Source organism: Lissotriton helveticus, chromosome 2_2 (assembly GCF_964261635.1).
Source record: "Lissotriton helveticus chromosome 2_2, aLisHel1.1, whole genome shotgun sequence".
NCBI lineage: Eukaryota > Metazoa > Chordata > Amphibia > Caudata > Salamandridae > Lissotriton > Lissotriton helveticus.
In genome coordinates this window covers 94,865,740-94,881,986 of record NC_136060.1, presented here as the reverse complement: position 1 = coordinate 94,881,986, position 16,247 = coordinate 94,865,740, and the positions used below count along the sequence as shown (strand labels likewise).

Genomic DNA, 16,247 nt, shown 5'->3' with positions numbered 1-16,247 from the left:
CAAAAACTTAGCCTGGCCTTTGGTGAGCCAGACCATGGCCACTTCCTCTACATAGGACAGGTGCTGTGTAAAAGTGTCAGGTAGTGTGGTGGAATAGAGGGAACAGTAGTAAGCCACCAGTTACGACACTAGGTCATAGTCAGATGTGGCAGCAGTCCCATCCTCACGTTCAATAGACATGATATGGCCAGCCCCTTTCGAAGGACTCATCAGACGGGCCAGTGTCCTGCCGGGATGCTCACCTTCGCCGTAGCACCATGCCAATTGATATTTGCTGAGCTGTGACGATTCCCTGTCGGCATGTTCATTGAAATCTAACAAGAGTACATTTTGCTTGGCTTGTACTTGCGGGTCAGAGGATGACTCATCCAGCAAGGCCAGCTCAGCTTCCACTGTAGCGAGGTTACCTCGTATCGCTCGCAGCACCCCGGCTTGTTTGGAGATGACAACTCCCCATATGGACGCCTTAAAGGCATCCCAAAGAGTGGAGTAATGTGCCACCAAACCGGTGTTCACGGTGAAGTATTCTCTAGTGGCCTCCTGAACTTCTGCTCAGAACACCTCCTCCAGGAGAGCCGAGGCTGAGAAGGACCACCTCCACTCCCATTCAGCCGAGTGAGGGATGTTCAGATGCAAAACAAATGGGGAGTGACTGGAAAGTGTGCGAGGTTGCATACCTGCCCCCTCCACCCAGCGACATCCCGTGATCGTGGCAAAGATGTAATCAATACGAGTGTGTGTTGAATGACTCGCCAAATTAAAAGGTGTAGCCAGGGGCAGATGGATGATGTCCTTGCCCAGCGTCACGTAAATCGAAGGAGCTGATTAAATACCGTAAGGGAACGGACCGTAGGTGTCGCCTGTGGATTGGGAGAATCGAGAGCATGATTGAGCCAGAGATTGAGGTCCCTGCCCAAAAAGAGGACATCATAATTGTACCGATGTAGGAGGGCATGTAGGTTATCGAAAAAATCCGGGTCATCTGTGTTCGGGTCATAGACATTTAAGAGGAGGACCGTTTGTCCCAGAAGCGTTCCCCTGATTAACAAGTAGCGTCCATGGGGATCTTCTGCCTTGTATAGGAGGGTAAAAGGAAGGGATCTATGAATTAACGTGCAAACCCCCCCGGGAATAAGTGCTAAAACTGGAAAACAACCTATTGGTCCCCCAGAAGGAATCAAAGGGAAGGGAGCCTTGAGGTGGGAGATGGGTCTCCTGCAGAAAAGCTACCTTCACCTTGTGTTGTCTCGAATATGCTAGAACTAATTTGCATTTTCTCGGGTTATTGAGCTCTCTAACATTCCATGTGAGTTAACTAACTTTCACCGATGGGGCTACTGCCCTTTCCTAGAGAAACCCAAGCGATGCATGTACATCCGATACATCAACAGCCTCATAAAGGCAGGCAAAGTGGGGAACCCACTTATCAATACAATAAAAAGGAAAAAAACACTAAAAAGCACATAAATATCAACAAAACCAGCCACCACAAAGCGCCCGCCCTCCACCCACACCTGAGCCCACGGGCCCCGAGAATTGGATCCCTCCCCCCAAAACCACAAAACACAAGAACGACAACAAACCCCATTGAGAACTTAGTAGGTGCCCACATCAATGAAATAAAAGAATAAAATAGAGATCACTGAAAAGGCCACTGCAAACAGCCCTTACATTGGGGTCTCGAAAAGTAGGCTGAACAGTAAGTCCACCAATAACCAATCATAGGTGCAATTGTCCACAGATGAGGTACAGCACTCTGACCAAAATCCGAATAGCGTGATAGAACGAAATAAAGCAACCAGGTCACAGTGTGTTAAAAACAGTAGAGGTAAACGACAGAAGAACACCCAGTACAAGTAAGAACCATCAAAATTAGCAACATTGAAGTGATCAACAAACCACAATACTGATGAAAGAAGGCTCAATCTGAAGTGAAAAGTTCAGCGTGGGGGCTAGGTGATTGTCCGGGGAGGAGTGCCGCGAGGAGTGGGCAGGACAACGATGGGCCTCTCCCACACGCTGTTTGCAGAAAGCCAGGATGTCCGGAGTGTTGTCAAAGAAACAAGGCTTACCGTCCACAATCACCTGAAGCCGTGCAGGGTAGAGCTTCACATATTTCAAATCAAGGGTACAGAGCTGACGTTTCACCTCTACAAACTTCCTGCGAGCCTCTTGAACCACCAGGGTATGGTCTGGGTAGAAGACAGAACCGACTCCAGATACTGCACATGGGAGGACTCTCATGCCAGGTGGAGGACTGTGTCCCTGTAGTTGAGCAAGCTTGCCACATTGGGACGCGGAGGGTGGCCAGGCAGCGGGCGTGTTTTTCCCGGGACCGATGTGCCCTTTCCAGAACAAAAGTGGCGGAGAAGTGCACAGCACCAAACAGTTCTTTTAGTAGGCCCTCAAGGGGGAGTTCGGGTCGGCCCATGTTGGTGGTCTCCGCCAGCCCCGCTATGCGGACGTTGTTCCTGCAGGACCGGGCCTCCAAATCTTCATTTTTGATGGCGATTTCAGCAGGCGTTCTGTGTGCTCCAGTCTGCGCGCCATGTCCATGTCATGGAGGTAAGGGTGTCCAGCTGATCGTCGAGGCCACGGAACCCCACGTCAAGCTCTTCCAAAATGGCTCAAATCTCCTCCCCCACCCGTTGGCAGTCCGCCACGCTCAAGGCACCGTCGAGGTCTAATGGGTGTGAGGAGTGGCCCGAGTTGGCTGGTTTGTCGAATGTTAGGCACTGTTGCTTAGGATCCGCACAGCCCATCACTTTCATCGTTTGAGGCCGCTATAAATGATGCGGTGTGCGCCGTCCAGCAGTCGGTGCTCAAAGCTTGTCAGCAGCCCACTATGAGGAGAGCCTGGGGGAAGCGGGGGGAGCTAGCCAGGACACCTCCAAGCGAGAGCATGTCCAGTCAGACGAAGGGTCGGATCAGCGAGGGGCTACCGGGGCAGGCTAGACTCCCAATTCCCTCACCTCCACTCACCGGGTGTGCACAGGCTGCGGGCGTCTTGAAATGGTAGGGTCAGCAGGGGTGCTTCGTAAAGGCTCGGACACAGGGTCCGATGGGCAGCCGTGGGTCTGTCACGCGAGCCTGCCGGGTAGGCCTCCGAAGTAGAGCAGGCCACGCCGCTCACCCGCCCATCCAGTGGTGAAAAGGAACCAGCACAGCAGCACTCTCCGCAATTTCCAGTGCCTGACTCATGTCCCGCAGCTTCAGATGACAGCTGGACACACTCTAAATGAAGTTGGTGGGCTCAACACGCCATTAGACGCTTCGTGTGGGCATCGGCGGCCGGAGCTTCAACGTCGTGCATTAATGCTGGTCGATGGCTCAGCCACGCCCCCTTGGAGATTATTTTTTTTTTTAATCATTTAGTGGGAGGATGCCTGAAAGGCTTGCCTCACCCCAGCCTTGCAGTACCTCAGAGGAAGTGATGGTGGTTCCTCTGAGCACACAGAGATCACCAATGGATCAATCGTGATCTCTAAATATGGCATGCGGAAGTCCATCAGAGTGGTGGAGGGCATCAAAACCACCACTTTGAAGGATCGCAGGCCACCTGGCAAACTTTAAATCAGACCCTGGGTTATCCCTCAGAGGCTCACTTTGAAATAGCAGAATTAAGGATTGATGTAGAAATATCTACATAGCAAAATTCTCTAACGACTTAAAATCGAAATCCATCAAATAATACCATACATATTTGCCAATCTAAGCAAAGCAAGAAAAGCAAATTAACTCTATTCTCTGCCTCCAAAGAAGTTGCCTGCACAGCCTTTGCAACCACTGATTAATTCGGTCATGGTATTTCTGAAGGCTTCACTTCTCCTGTTTATAATGGAGTCATAAGCCGCTAACCTGTTCCACAAACATTTGTTGCTTTTATTTGCCCAATAAAACTCTTGCCTGTACTCCTAGGATTACAAATCCTAATTTACATTGTCGGTAGTGATAGCAATGTTGTTCAGAAAATGTAAGTGGGAAAAAACAATCTAAAATATAACAAAAGGATGCTGTGCAGCTGTCACTTAACACGATGGGAAATTGAATTAGAGCGATTTCTAAAAATCTAGTACGATAAATCCAAAATGTATTTTCTACATACTCCAGTATTTTCCTGTTGTTTTTTATAGAACTACATGATTAAGAAATATTGGGGGATGACACACTGACAGTGCAGTGCCTAGTAATGAGCGAGAGTGGAAAAGTTTATTTAGCTAGCCTATTAAGTTCATTTACATTGTGATGCACTAGTCCTTTGGGAATAATGATCCATGCTAATGTATTCTTAATATTAATGCTTCTACTTGATAGATAAACATTGCAGTTGAACTGTTTCTTTGTTAGAGCACTGCAGCAGAGCATACTAACGAGCTAAATCCTATATTTGGCAGAAAATAGAAGTATTCTTTACTCTTCTAGTTGATAGTGGAATTTTAATATTGCAACTTACTTTTGTCATATTCCTTGCTATCAGGAGGAAATATTAATTTGTAAGCAATATGTATGTTCAGTATATACTCAGTCTTGCACTTCTGTAGATACTGGTGTCACTCATTTAAAATGCTATTTTATGGTATTTATCCACAGAGCAGTTTGAATAAAGCAGGAATTGATGGCAAGTCATATGCCAATGTATGGATATTATGTTCACAGCTGTAGCAAGACATGATGACATTTCTATTTAATATTACTTGGTACGAAAGTTGTATCCCTTTATAATAAGTCAGTAAATGAGCAAACTAAGTCAGATAGTCTAGTATATTTTTAGAGCTCAGTACTGGTGTCTCTACATCACTTCGATTTGATGTGATACGAAGGGGGTGGGGGATTCTGAAACATGCTCAGCTCAATGTCCTTGGATGTGGAGTCCAGCTCTCTTCAAGGTACTTGCAGACGTGCTTTGGATTTAGGACGTACATTCCTGTTGGAATAGGACTACTATAAGTGAGACCTTTTACGCCATTTAAAAACCTGGTATTAGTAAGGTAAATTTTGTGCCTGCCCTCATTTGTTTCCAATTTAGCATGCTTACTGAAGGTGGCATTTTGCCAGGCAAAGAACATATGTTAGAAATGGAGGTCTCTAGTTGGCAGAGGTAGGTACATTTGTCCAAGTAGGGATCCTTCGTCCTAAGGGGGATACACTGCTACAATAACATCTGCTCACCCCCTTGGTAGTTTGGCACGAGCAGACAGGCTTATATCAGAGGCAGGGTGTAGAGCATTTGTAAACACATACAGTAATACAATAAAAACACTACAAATGGAGACCACACCAGTTTAAGAAAATAAGTAATCTTTATCTAAACTAAAATAAGACCAAAGGAGAAAAATCTATAATACAGTAAAAAAAATGACTTTCAGATGGTAGAAATAGTTCAGTTCAAAGCAAATTGCAGATGCAACACTTTTCACACAAAGTACCTTGGATGTGTTGCACACACAAACAAAACGGGCAGCAGGGAAGGTGATGCAACGGTTCCTTACACTCAGGGAAGGTGATTTGTCAGTTCCTTGCCAGAGAGGAGGTGATGTGTTGGTTTCTTACTGCATGGGGAGGTGATGAGTCAGTTTCTTACTGCATCCCCCAACAATGCAACAGACTTGGTGCCTCAATGCAATGCGATGATCCAGGACAATGTGTGGGTTCTTGCACCCGCACAGCAGGGCTTGCGTTGGAATTAGTAAGTGATCTCAGACTTCGGAGATTGATGCACCGATTTCTCGAGCCGCGGCAGGGGCTGCGATGGATTTTTCAGCGATGTGTCAGAAAAAGGAACGGATGGGTCACACTTCTCCATGTTGTGTTGATTTTCCAGCTCCCAGCTGAAAATAGTCTCTAGAGGTCCAAAACATCACCTCTTTGCAGGTCAGAACTCCCAGTAAGGAAGTTCAGGGGAGCTGGTGTTGAAGTCTTTGTGTTCCTGAGACTTCATAACAGGAAGCAAGCCCAGTTTCAACCCCTTCAAGATCTTCCTCAAGCAGGGGACACAGCAAACACCAAAGTCCTTTCTCCTTTTCTTAGTAGAAAGTAGCCACTGCAGGCCAACCCCAGACAGCAAACAGCAAAGGGGCAGTATTCCTCCTCAGCTTCTCCGGCTCTTCGCCTTGGCAAAGGTTCCTCTTGATTTCCCAGACGTGATCTAAAGTTCTGGGGTCTGGGCCCCTCTTTTTATACAGAAAAATCCTTTGTTCTCTGGTGGCAGAGAGTGTTTGTGCCCAGCCAAAGACAGTTTTGTCCTCACTGGTGCAGCTTCCTGGCAGGAGGTGGAGACAGCATTGTGGGAGGCAGACAAGGCCCATTCAGGTGAAAGTAATCTCCTCTCCCTACTCTAAATGCAGCCCAGGTCTATTCAGCCCAGCCCTCACCCATTAGACTCTCTGGAGCCACTGCACCTGCCCAGCCCCTGACAATCCAAACCCAGACAGTCAATCAATATCCTAGCAGAGGCACGGTGGATGGCTAAGCAAAAAAATACCTTCTTTGTAAAAGTGGTATTTTCAAACACAGAATGTAAAAATACCCCCACTAAAAGATGCATTTTAATATTATGATTTCAGGCATACAACATTTTATTTTTCTACTTTGTTCCCAGGTGTAGTTATGTTTATAAGATGTTATAAGCAAACTCCCCATTCTATCCTATCAGAACTGGTAGCCTTGCAATAGTGAGAAACAAAAGTGGCAGTAATTCACAATCAGGACATGCCATACCCATCGGGCATGTCCTACCTTTTGCATAGAGTGCACTCTGCCCACAGGGGTACCTTGGGCCTACCGTAGGGGTGACTACCATATAAGAAAAGGGAAGGGTAGGGCCTGGCAAGTGGGTGCACTGGCCAGGTCGACATGGCAGTACCAAACTGCACACAGGTTCTGCAATGGCAGGCCTGAGTTACATTTACAGGATGCTTGTGTCGGTGGCACAATCAGTGCTGCAAGCCCACTAGCAGCATTTGATTTTCAGACCCTGGGCACACAGCGAGCACTGTACTAGGGACTGACTAGTAAATCAAATCAGCCAATCATGGAAACACCAGTCCATAACAACAATTTACAAAGGGAGCACTTGCACTTTGGCACTGAACAGCATTGGCAAAGTTCCCAAAGCATCTAGACCAGCAAAACGAAGAACAACACACAGCAAAAACACAGAAGGCCGAGGCAAAAAAAACAGGGGAACCCACGCCAATGATGCCAGGTCTAACAATATACAATCTGGTACAATGAAATACAAGAACCTTATTGATTTGACAAGTCAGACAAGTTTTACAATACAGTGAATTTCATTTTACAGTCTGTCCCACTACAGTTGACACGTTTAAACATATTTTACTTCCAGACTAAAACAGTGGTCAGCAAACGTACATATGGAACATATTACCTAATATGTTGTCCTCACCTATAAACAATCTTTGGTGATGAAGCAGCTTTCTATAAATATCAAATATCAGGAGTCAGGCACACATACAGACAAATTCAGGTAATTTTAATGCATTTTCAAATCAGATGTTTATTAAAGGTAGGCTTGAGTTTCATCCAACCACTACATGCATAAGTAATTGTTCAAAGATCTTAAAGATCCTTAAAGCCTATACATTAACTCCTTTGAATAATCCCCAAGTTGACGATCCAAGCTCTTTTAAAAGAGTAGAAGCGTTAAATTCACTTCCAAACAGTTTTCCATTTCCTCTCAAATAACTGAACGCTTTCGTATAGCACATTACAAAATCTTACACTTAACCCCATTCTCATATTCCTCATTATGCCACAGGAATAATACACTGTCTGTTAATATGTCATTCCCCTTTCAAGACAAATACCTTGACATTAAAATACCATTACACTACATTCAATTGTGCATGTCATCCCCCCTAATTTTGAACCATAAACTAACTTGTGCTTCCACCTTACTTAAATAAGTCTTCATAGGTGGAAGCATTGATCATCCCCATAGAATTAATCAAATTTAGAGAGGAAATTAATTGTGGACTCTACCATACAAGATATGAACATCTCATTACTCAGTTTTGCATGTATGGTAACCTAAATACTTAAAGTACATGTTCCTTTTCAGAACCAATATAATTCAATGTTTACTTTCCAATAAATTCTGTTACTACCAAAAACATTTTCGAGTATTACAGTTAATTAGTTACAATGCATTAGACTAAGTATACAGTTGTGACAGATTTAGCTGTTCATGTACAACTTTAGTTTTACTCTGCACCCATGATAGAGACAGTTTTGGGTAGAAGATGAACTTTCATTCAAAATAGAGGTACATATTTAATATCCTATGCACTCTTTGTTTGTAGTTAGACACCACAAGGAGTAAGATGGGGAGATTCTGATGCCAGTTTTCCCATTACTGCTGCTGGTGGATTGAGGAATTCTAATAATTTCACAATGGCACAGGAAGCACGAATGATATTTTCTTGAAAAATTGTATATCCTAGAGCAATTGTAGTTTGGAGAGTCCTTGATCATTTTATGATTACTAATGAAATGTAACTTGTTTCTGCTGTTCTTTTATTCCTTTCAGATGTCCATAATGTTTTACGTTTTAGATCGAGCCCACAGCCAATGATGCTCCATACTCATCAAGGACTTATGATTGTACTAGAGTTGTGTTTCTTTAGGGCAAAGAGAAGGCTAAATGACCTGCACACAATACGTATTTTATTTCGAAAAATTTAGCACCAGGGCTGGGACATGGCATTCCAATTGTATTTTTGGAAGCAAGCTTGCATGACACCATATTCCTGTTTAAGGCCATCTATTGGATAGTGTTTTCTGCCATTTGTAGCATATATAAAGTTGGTAACATTGTATCACATGTTGTTAGTGCCTATAATTATTTCATTTTTAGTCCTTAGTTCCAGATCAAATGTTTTAAAATGCAATAAAACAAAAAAATGTGCCCCCCCCCCCATTGTGTTCTTACATGTTTTGTTCATGAGAGTGAAATGTGGTCCAAGGTCTGGTATTTGTGTAGGAAACCTATGTGACTCGTGATTCATAAGGCTACAGAAATATTGATTATATTAGTATTCACAGATAATGTCCTATAGTTTTTGGGACCACAAATGCCCCAATCTTTATAAGGAACTATAAACCTGTCGTGTCTTGGGAATTAGCGGTGATGGGACCCTTTTGGTTCTGGATGGACTCCTTAGAACAGTGATGTAACTGTGTGAGTGATAGAATTCATGATTTAGAATATTCAGGTAATGGTTACATGCTGAGGAATAAAGACGTGCAATACCAACATCTGTGTGTGGCATGGTCATGCGCCTGTACTCGGGATGGGGAAGATGCTATAACTGGTGACAAGATAGGGGAGTATACAGACCCTATGACCTAAAGAATCGAGAGAGCTGTCCTGGAGAGTTTATAGTGGGTTAGCAAACTGATCGTGCATGCCACGTGTGATCCAGATGCAGGGAAAATTGACAGTTGACGGATAAGGAGTCAAAGCACCACTCCAGCCAGTGCAAGGCCTGTGAAGAAAGTGAAGGCCTTACAGAAAGTTTGTTTGTAGCTCAGCTGGAAATAAGCCAACAAAGTTGAGGCAAGATAAACTGCGCCACAGCCCACCACAGAGCCATCATGCATACAGTATGACAACGCTAAAGGCAGCAACAACAAGGTGCGGTGAAGCACTAAAGGCAGTGATAGCCAAGTGCAAGAAAGTTCTGAAAGTGGAAACATTTCTGATGCAAAGAGTTGCTAAAAGCAGCAGAAACCAGGTACAGTACAAAGAGGTGAGAAGGGCGAAGAACCCGTACAAATAGCGAAGGTGCTACTCACCGCCAAAGATGAAGACATTGCCTCAAAACCAGAGAGTTGGCGCAATGACCAAATGTCAGTACGTAGTTAGTGCTTTATGTTGGTGCAAGTCCAAGTGGGCAGCAGAGGCTGCCAGACAGAAGGTTCCATAGGTTATGATACTGCTGTATTCCAAAAACCACTGACTCCCATCGATACCAGTAGGTAACAAAATATTGGTGCCGGATGGACTGTCTTGACTGAAACGTTCGAGGATTTCATTGATGCGCTGGAAGAAGCAAATAACAAAAAGAACATTAAACATCTAAAGAATTCAGCAGGTGAAGGAGTAAACTGTCAAGTTAAAGAGGCATTAAACACCAAGTTCAATCCAATGCCGAATGTCGACTATGAAAGGTATATTTTCAGTCAGGAGATGCAGAAAGCTGGTGAAATGATGGATCAGTTTGTAGAAAGACTTAATTTGTTCATCAAGCAATGCAAGTTCAATGAGTTCAGAGATGAAGAGGCCATGTATCTCAGGGTAATAGATGGTTGTCTCTCAAATTCCTTAGGACAATGAATGCTGAAAGAAACATTCAGTTTCAATTTCAATTTCAAATAAGTCTTTATTTCGACACATGTCATAAAAGACAACACACAAAATATATATTCACATTTTAAAAAGGGCTGAGACACAACAATAAAATCCCTAAAATATCTGGGACACAGAGTTCCTACTAAAGCCTGCAAATTTTCCATTTTAGTGTAAACATTTTTATATTTGTTTAAAAGAAACACTATACAATTTAAAAACCTAGTCAATAAATTAATTTTAAAAAAGAATTTCGAAGTCTCTAGAAAATTTGTAACCCAATGGTGGTAGTATATACAGTTAAAAAGATGATTAACCCAAGTTCAATTAGAACAACACAGCTTTCTCCTCCTTATAGCCCACATCCAATGCAGGAATTTAGAAACAGCGATGACAATACTTTCAGAGCAGTCTGTTTTAAAAATCCTTAATGCTGCTCTCCCACTAATAATACCTTTCAACAAACATATTGACTTTAGCCACTTTTGGCATGGTAGTTTGTACTCTGGGTAGATAAAAAGGATATGGGCTAGGCTCTCTGGCTGGGTAATACAAATTGGACATGATAGGTTTTTGCCTACAAGCCATTTGCCTGTGAAAGAATTAAGGGGAAGAGTGCCCACCCTATACTGGCGGAACTGTTTCCTATCTTCAGGAGCTGTAATAATGTGCCAATAGCTTTCATAAGCTGGGTCCTGCTTGAGCTCTAAAAAATCTCTTGTTAGTGTTGGGCCAGTGCACATTTGAAAGTTACGCATTGACACCAATGACCAATAGTGCTCTTTTAGGACCCTGCGTGGTGGAGAGGTGTTGGCTGATGGATTCTCCCACAGTATAGCCAGGCCCATTGCATAGTAAACTGCCTTAACTTCCCTAAACCAGGAGATTTTATTAGCTCTGTCAGTACACCGGACTTCGAGGAGGGCCTGGGCATACTGGGAGAGTTCCGGTGTTACCCAGAGCCTCCTCCAGTATGCCACTGGTCTATACCTCACCACATCCTCCAGCCTTTGACATCCCAGATCATAATATAAGGGTAAGAGAGGCATTGAGGATGGTAAGCCAACTAATCCCCTCACAAACCTATTTTGGGAATTTACTAATGGAGTTATGTTGCTGTGACCCCATAGTTCAGCCCCATACAGGATGGAAGCACTTATTTTGGTGTTATAAACTTTAAGTGCTGGGGCTAATGGTTTAGTAGAGGAACATCGCAATTCCTTTAGTAAAGCTCCTGCTAGTTGGGCATGTTTGGTGGTTAGGTGGTTAGTGTGAGGTTTCCATTGTATCCTGGAACCCAGTGTAATTCCAAGGTAGGTAAATGAATGTGTCTGTTCCAGCGGTTCACCATCCATGCTTACACGTCCTTTCACAAACTTATGTTTGTGCATGACCATGAATTTGGTCTTTGACACATTGATGGTGAGGCAATGGTCTTTACAGAGGATTTCAAAACGCCCAATAGACTTCTGTAGCCCCTGTTGTGTCTTAGAGATTAAAAGGGTGTCATCAGCAAACATCAACAGGGGTACCGACTCTCCATTCAACTTAGGGGCGTCCGTGGGGTGGTCCGTGAACATTCAGTTTGGAGCAAGTACTCATGGCTGTCAGAGTGGAAGAAAGTGCTGACAGAAAAGCAGCTAACAAGGAGGCCAGAAGAGCCCAAAATGTATCAGTGCTGAGTGTGAAACGTATTACAAAAGGGGGTGGTGAAAAAAAGGGGGTGGTGATGGACGGAGCATCTGAACCAATCAAACACTCACACCCAGTCAAAAGATCTGGGTTTGATCCATCACCGTTCTTTAGCCCACTCTGCCACCCCAGTTCAGACATGAGTGTGAAAAGTATGTCAAAATACAAGGTAGCAGGCCATCAGTAATGTCGCCAAAGAAAAAGAAGTTGTCTTTTTGATGTGGATTTTCCTTTCCACATGAAGTTGAATGTCCTGCCATTGAACGGATATGAAATGCTGGAAATAGAACCATTTTGTAAAGTGAGGGAAAGCTCAATTGCATCACATTGATAAATTTAAATGGAGAAAAGATCAAATGTGTCACATCGAGAAAACAAAATGAATGCCAGAAACTTCCAGAGGTGTTCCAACCACGCTAACAAGGCCAGGTGGTAAAATCAGTTGAGGCAAGTTGAAACTAAGTTGATTGTGGTAAAATTCCTTATCTAAAGGATTGTCACCGTTATTGACAAGCGAGAGTGAGGAAGATGGGTGTGTGATGTTAATGTTGACCGCAGGATGACGAGTGAAAGTGCAAAATTCATTAGGACAATGTCGCAAAATCAAACTGAAAGTGAATAGATGCTCCATACCTTTTATCATAGACATTGGTGCATTGATAAACATTATGCCAGCAGGAAAGTACAAAGAAGTTTCTCCAGTGCCCTGTTTAACCCTGTTGAAAAGTAAGGAGCATACGTGGGCTGTTTTGATGCCCCTGCAAAGTCAAGGTTCATTTATAGCGACTGTGAAGCGTAAAAAGATTTAAGTTCAAGCACCAATTCATGTACTGCCAGGCACTTCATCAAGTGCATGTTTACTCAGTTTCAGCACTGCTGCTGACATTGAGTTGATTTCTGTAAACTACAGTGTCAATGCCTATCATGAGAAAGTAAATCAGTTTTCATCCTTGCTTCATGTACTAGGAAGACTTAAGACCATGAAAGTGCAACTTCGAATTGCATTTCATTTACAAGAGGCTGTTGAGAAATAACTTGAGACAATATTAAAGCCCAATATCATTGATCGATCCACTGGCATCATGGGTATCTCCCATAGTGGTAGTACTGAAAAAGGATAGTGGATGAGCCATATGTATCTGCATTGATATGCCCCAAGCGACCAAAGCAATTCAATGAGAGCGACATCATGGTCTGGATATTGCTGACATGATTATGCAGCTGAATGGAGCTAAAGTCTTTTCTATCTTGAGTTGAACAAAGGATATCACCACTTCAAACTGGAAGAGAATTGTAGGTATATCACTACTTTTATAATTCATGATATATAACTTAGGCTTCTTTAGATATAAAAGGCTACGTTTCGGAGTGTTATCAGCTGCAGAACTCTTTCAGGATATCATTTATCATAATACAGTCAGTCACAAATGCTTTCAATTGCAGTGATGTCATACTAGTTTTTGGGTCCACTCAAAATCAACATGATGAAGTTCTTACACAAGTGTGTCGTCACTTGCAGATGCAGGTCTCATTTTAAATGTGGCAAAGTGTGAGTTTCATTAAGCCAACTCAAGTTCCTTGGACATTACTTTTCTGATGGAGAAATTAGTCTGCATCCAAATAAAGTACAATCCTTGTCATTCACTTCTCCCCCACAAGATATAACCATGATGAAATCCTTCCTTGGTAGGCCAGTTAATGTTCAAGGCATATATGGGACATTGCCACCGCAAGTGACCCATTGAGAGATGTAAACAAAAGAAATGTTCCTTTTCGATGCTTACATGAATATGAACAAAGGTTCAAGAAAAGCAAGCAATGCAGTTGAGAAAGACGCTGAAATGGCATACTTTGATATGGAATTTTAGAAGAACTTAGTTGTTGATGTAAGCCCAGTTGGATTGGGTGCCGTCCTGTTCCAGCAAACTGGACCTTCCAATGCCCCAAAGCACATTATGGCTTATGCCAGTCGAAGTTTGCCATCAACAGAATGTGCCTATTCACAATCTGAAAAATAAAGCCCCACTGTGGTGTGGGCTTGTGAGCATTTTCATATGTTCCTATATGGAAAGCAATTCACAGTTGTCCCCAACCACCAAGCATTGCTCACCATTTTCAGCAATTCTAAAGCCAAATTGCCCCCTTGTATTGAGAGGTAGTTTGCGATTGATTATACGATTGTGTATCTTACAGAAGATCAAAATCCTGCTAACTACTTCACATGTGTACCAATACTTCTAAGCAGCTGATGTTTATGTTAAGTTCATCATAAAATCCAGTACCTCTGCTGACCTATCGGTGGAACAAATCATTGCTACCACAAGCACTGACAGAGATTTGCTAATACTAAAAAACATTATTGTACCTCAATTTTGATGAAAACATACTCAACCTCTTCATGATGACCTTGAATATCAGAAATTCAAACATGTGCAGGAAGGAAATTCAATTATCCCAGAAGGAGCCATCTTACGAGGGTCGAGAAATGTAATACCCGAGTGTGAGAAAAAAAGTCTTTGAACTGGCCCATGAGGGACGTCATGGAGTTGTTGCTACTAAATGAGCCTGACAAGACCAATTGTTATAGGTATTTTTTTATTATAAAGCATGGCAAATCACCTGTGGGGGTCTCAAGGCACAGGAGTTGCTAGCTGCTATTTGGTGATTAGTTCATTAGAACTGTCAGATCTTGAGTCCTTTCCTGAATTGCTGGAACGCTAGGGCAGTTCCGAGGTGCAGGGGAAGGTTCTTCCAAACTTTGACCGACAGGTGCAAAGAGGAGCGTCCTCCTCTGTTGGTTCGGCGGATCCAGGGTGTGTCTGCGCGGAAGTGGAAGGCAGTTTGTAGGTGTCTGGTTGATTGGTTCGAAGATCAAGCGCTTGTTGATGTATGCTGTTCCTTTGTTGTGCAGATCTTTGGATGCGTGGATAAGTATCTTGAACTGGCATCTCCTATCTATTGGGGTGTGATATGGGTCCTTCTGGGGAGGTCGAGGATGAGTCTCGCTGTTGAGTTTTGTATTATCTGTAATCTCTTCAGGAGGCAGGTACTGATTCCTACACAGAGTATGTTTTGGTAGTTCAGCCTGCTGGTGACGAGGGCCTGCATGATGGTCCTTCTAGTGTTGACTGGGAGCCACAAGAAGATCTTGCAGAGCATGCATAGCGTGTGGAAGCAGGCGGGTGAGACTGTGCTTACTTCATAGACAGCTTGCTTTCCAAGATGATGCCAAGGTTGTGGGCGTGGTCTGTCAGAGAGGGAGATGGGCCAAGTTCAGCGGGCCACAATATGTGGTTCCACGCAAGGTGTTCCCAAAGATGAGAATTTCCATCCAGTCCATGTTGAACTTGCAACAGTTGTTTTTCATCAAGTTGGTGACGTTCATCATACATCTGTGGAAGCTGGCTTTGATGTGGAGGTGTCTTCTGACAGTGAGAGGATGAGCTGGGTGCTGTTGGTGTAGGAAATTATGTTGAATCTGTGCGATCTGACAGTGTTGGCCAGTGGGATCATGTAGGTGTTGAAGAGGGTGGGGCTGTAGGATGATCCTTGGGGGATGTTGCAGATGATCTTCTTGAGTTGTGAAGTGAACGGTGGGAGGCAGATTCTCTGTGTTCTTACGGTGAGGTATGAAGAGATCCATTTGAGGGCATCTCCCTGGAGCCTGATATGGTGAAGTCTGTTGATCAATATAGGATGGAGACAGTGTTAAAAGCGACTGACAGGTCCAGGAGTATGAGGGATGCTGTTTCACGTGGTCCAGGAGGACCCTGTTATCATCGGTGGTTGCATTCAGGGCAGTCTTGGTGCTATGGCTGGCTCGGAATCCAAGTTCAGAGGGGTCCAGGAGGTTGTTTGGTACCAGTTGGTCGGTGAGTTGCTGGTTGATTGCCTTCTTGAGAATCTTTGTTGGAAAGGGGAGCAGAGAGATTGGTCAGTAGTTCTTTGGTTCTGCTGGGTTGGCGGATGGTTTCTTCAGGAGGGGCCCCATTTCAGCATGTTTTCAGTCTTCTCAGTAGGAGGCAGAGGTGATGGAGGTGTTCAGGACTTTTATGAGTTTGTCACCAATTATCTTGTTCCAGAGGTTGAGGATGTGGTGGGGACAGGAATCCATGGGTGCACCCGAGTGCAGGGTTTTCATGATGGAGATTGTGGCTTAAGTTGTGAGAGGGACCCAGTGGGTGAG

At 43.7% G+C, this 16,247-nt stretch overlaps 1 protein-coding gene across 1 annotated transcript in view; it reads right to left on the bottom strand.

The window, feature by feature from the left end:
* The window catches only part of SGCZ (sarcoglycan zeta), a 4,560,311-nt gene that overhangs the window by 4,201,697 nt on the left and 342,367 nt on the right, over window positions 1–16,247 (bottom strand). Inside the window, exon 2 of the mRNA XM_078678949.1 lies at window positions 9,817–10,063. The gene's annotated coding sequence lies outside the window, so the exon portion shown is untranslated. The remainder of the gene's footprint in view (window positions 1–9,816; window positions 10,064–16,247) is intronic.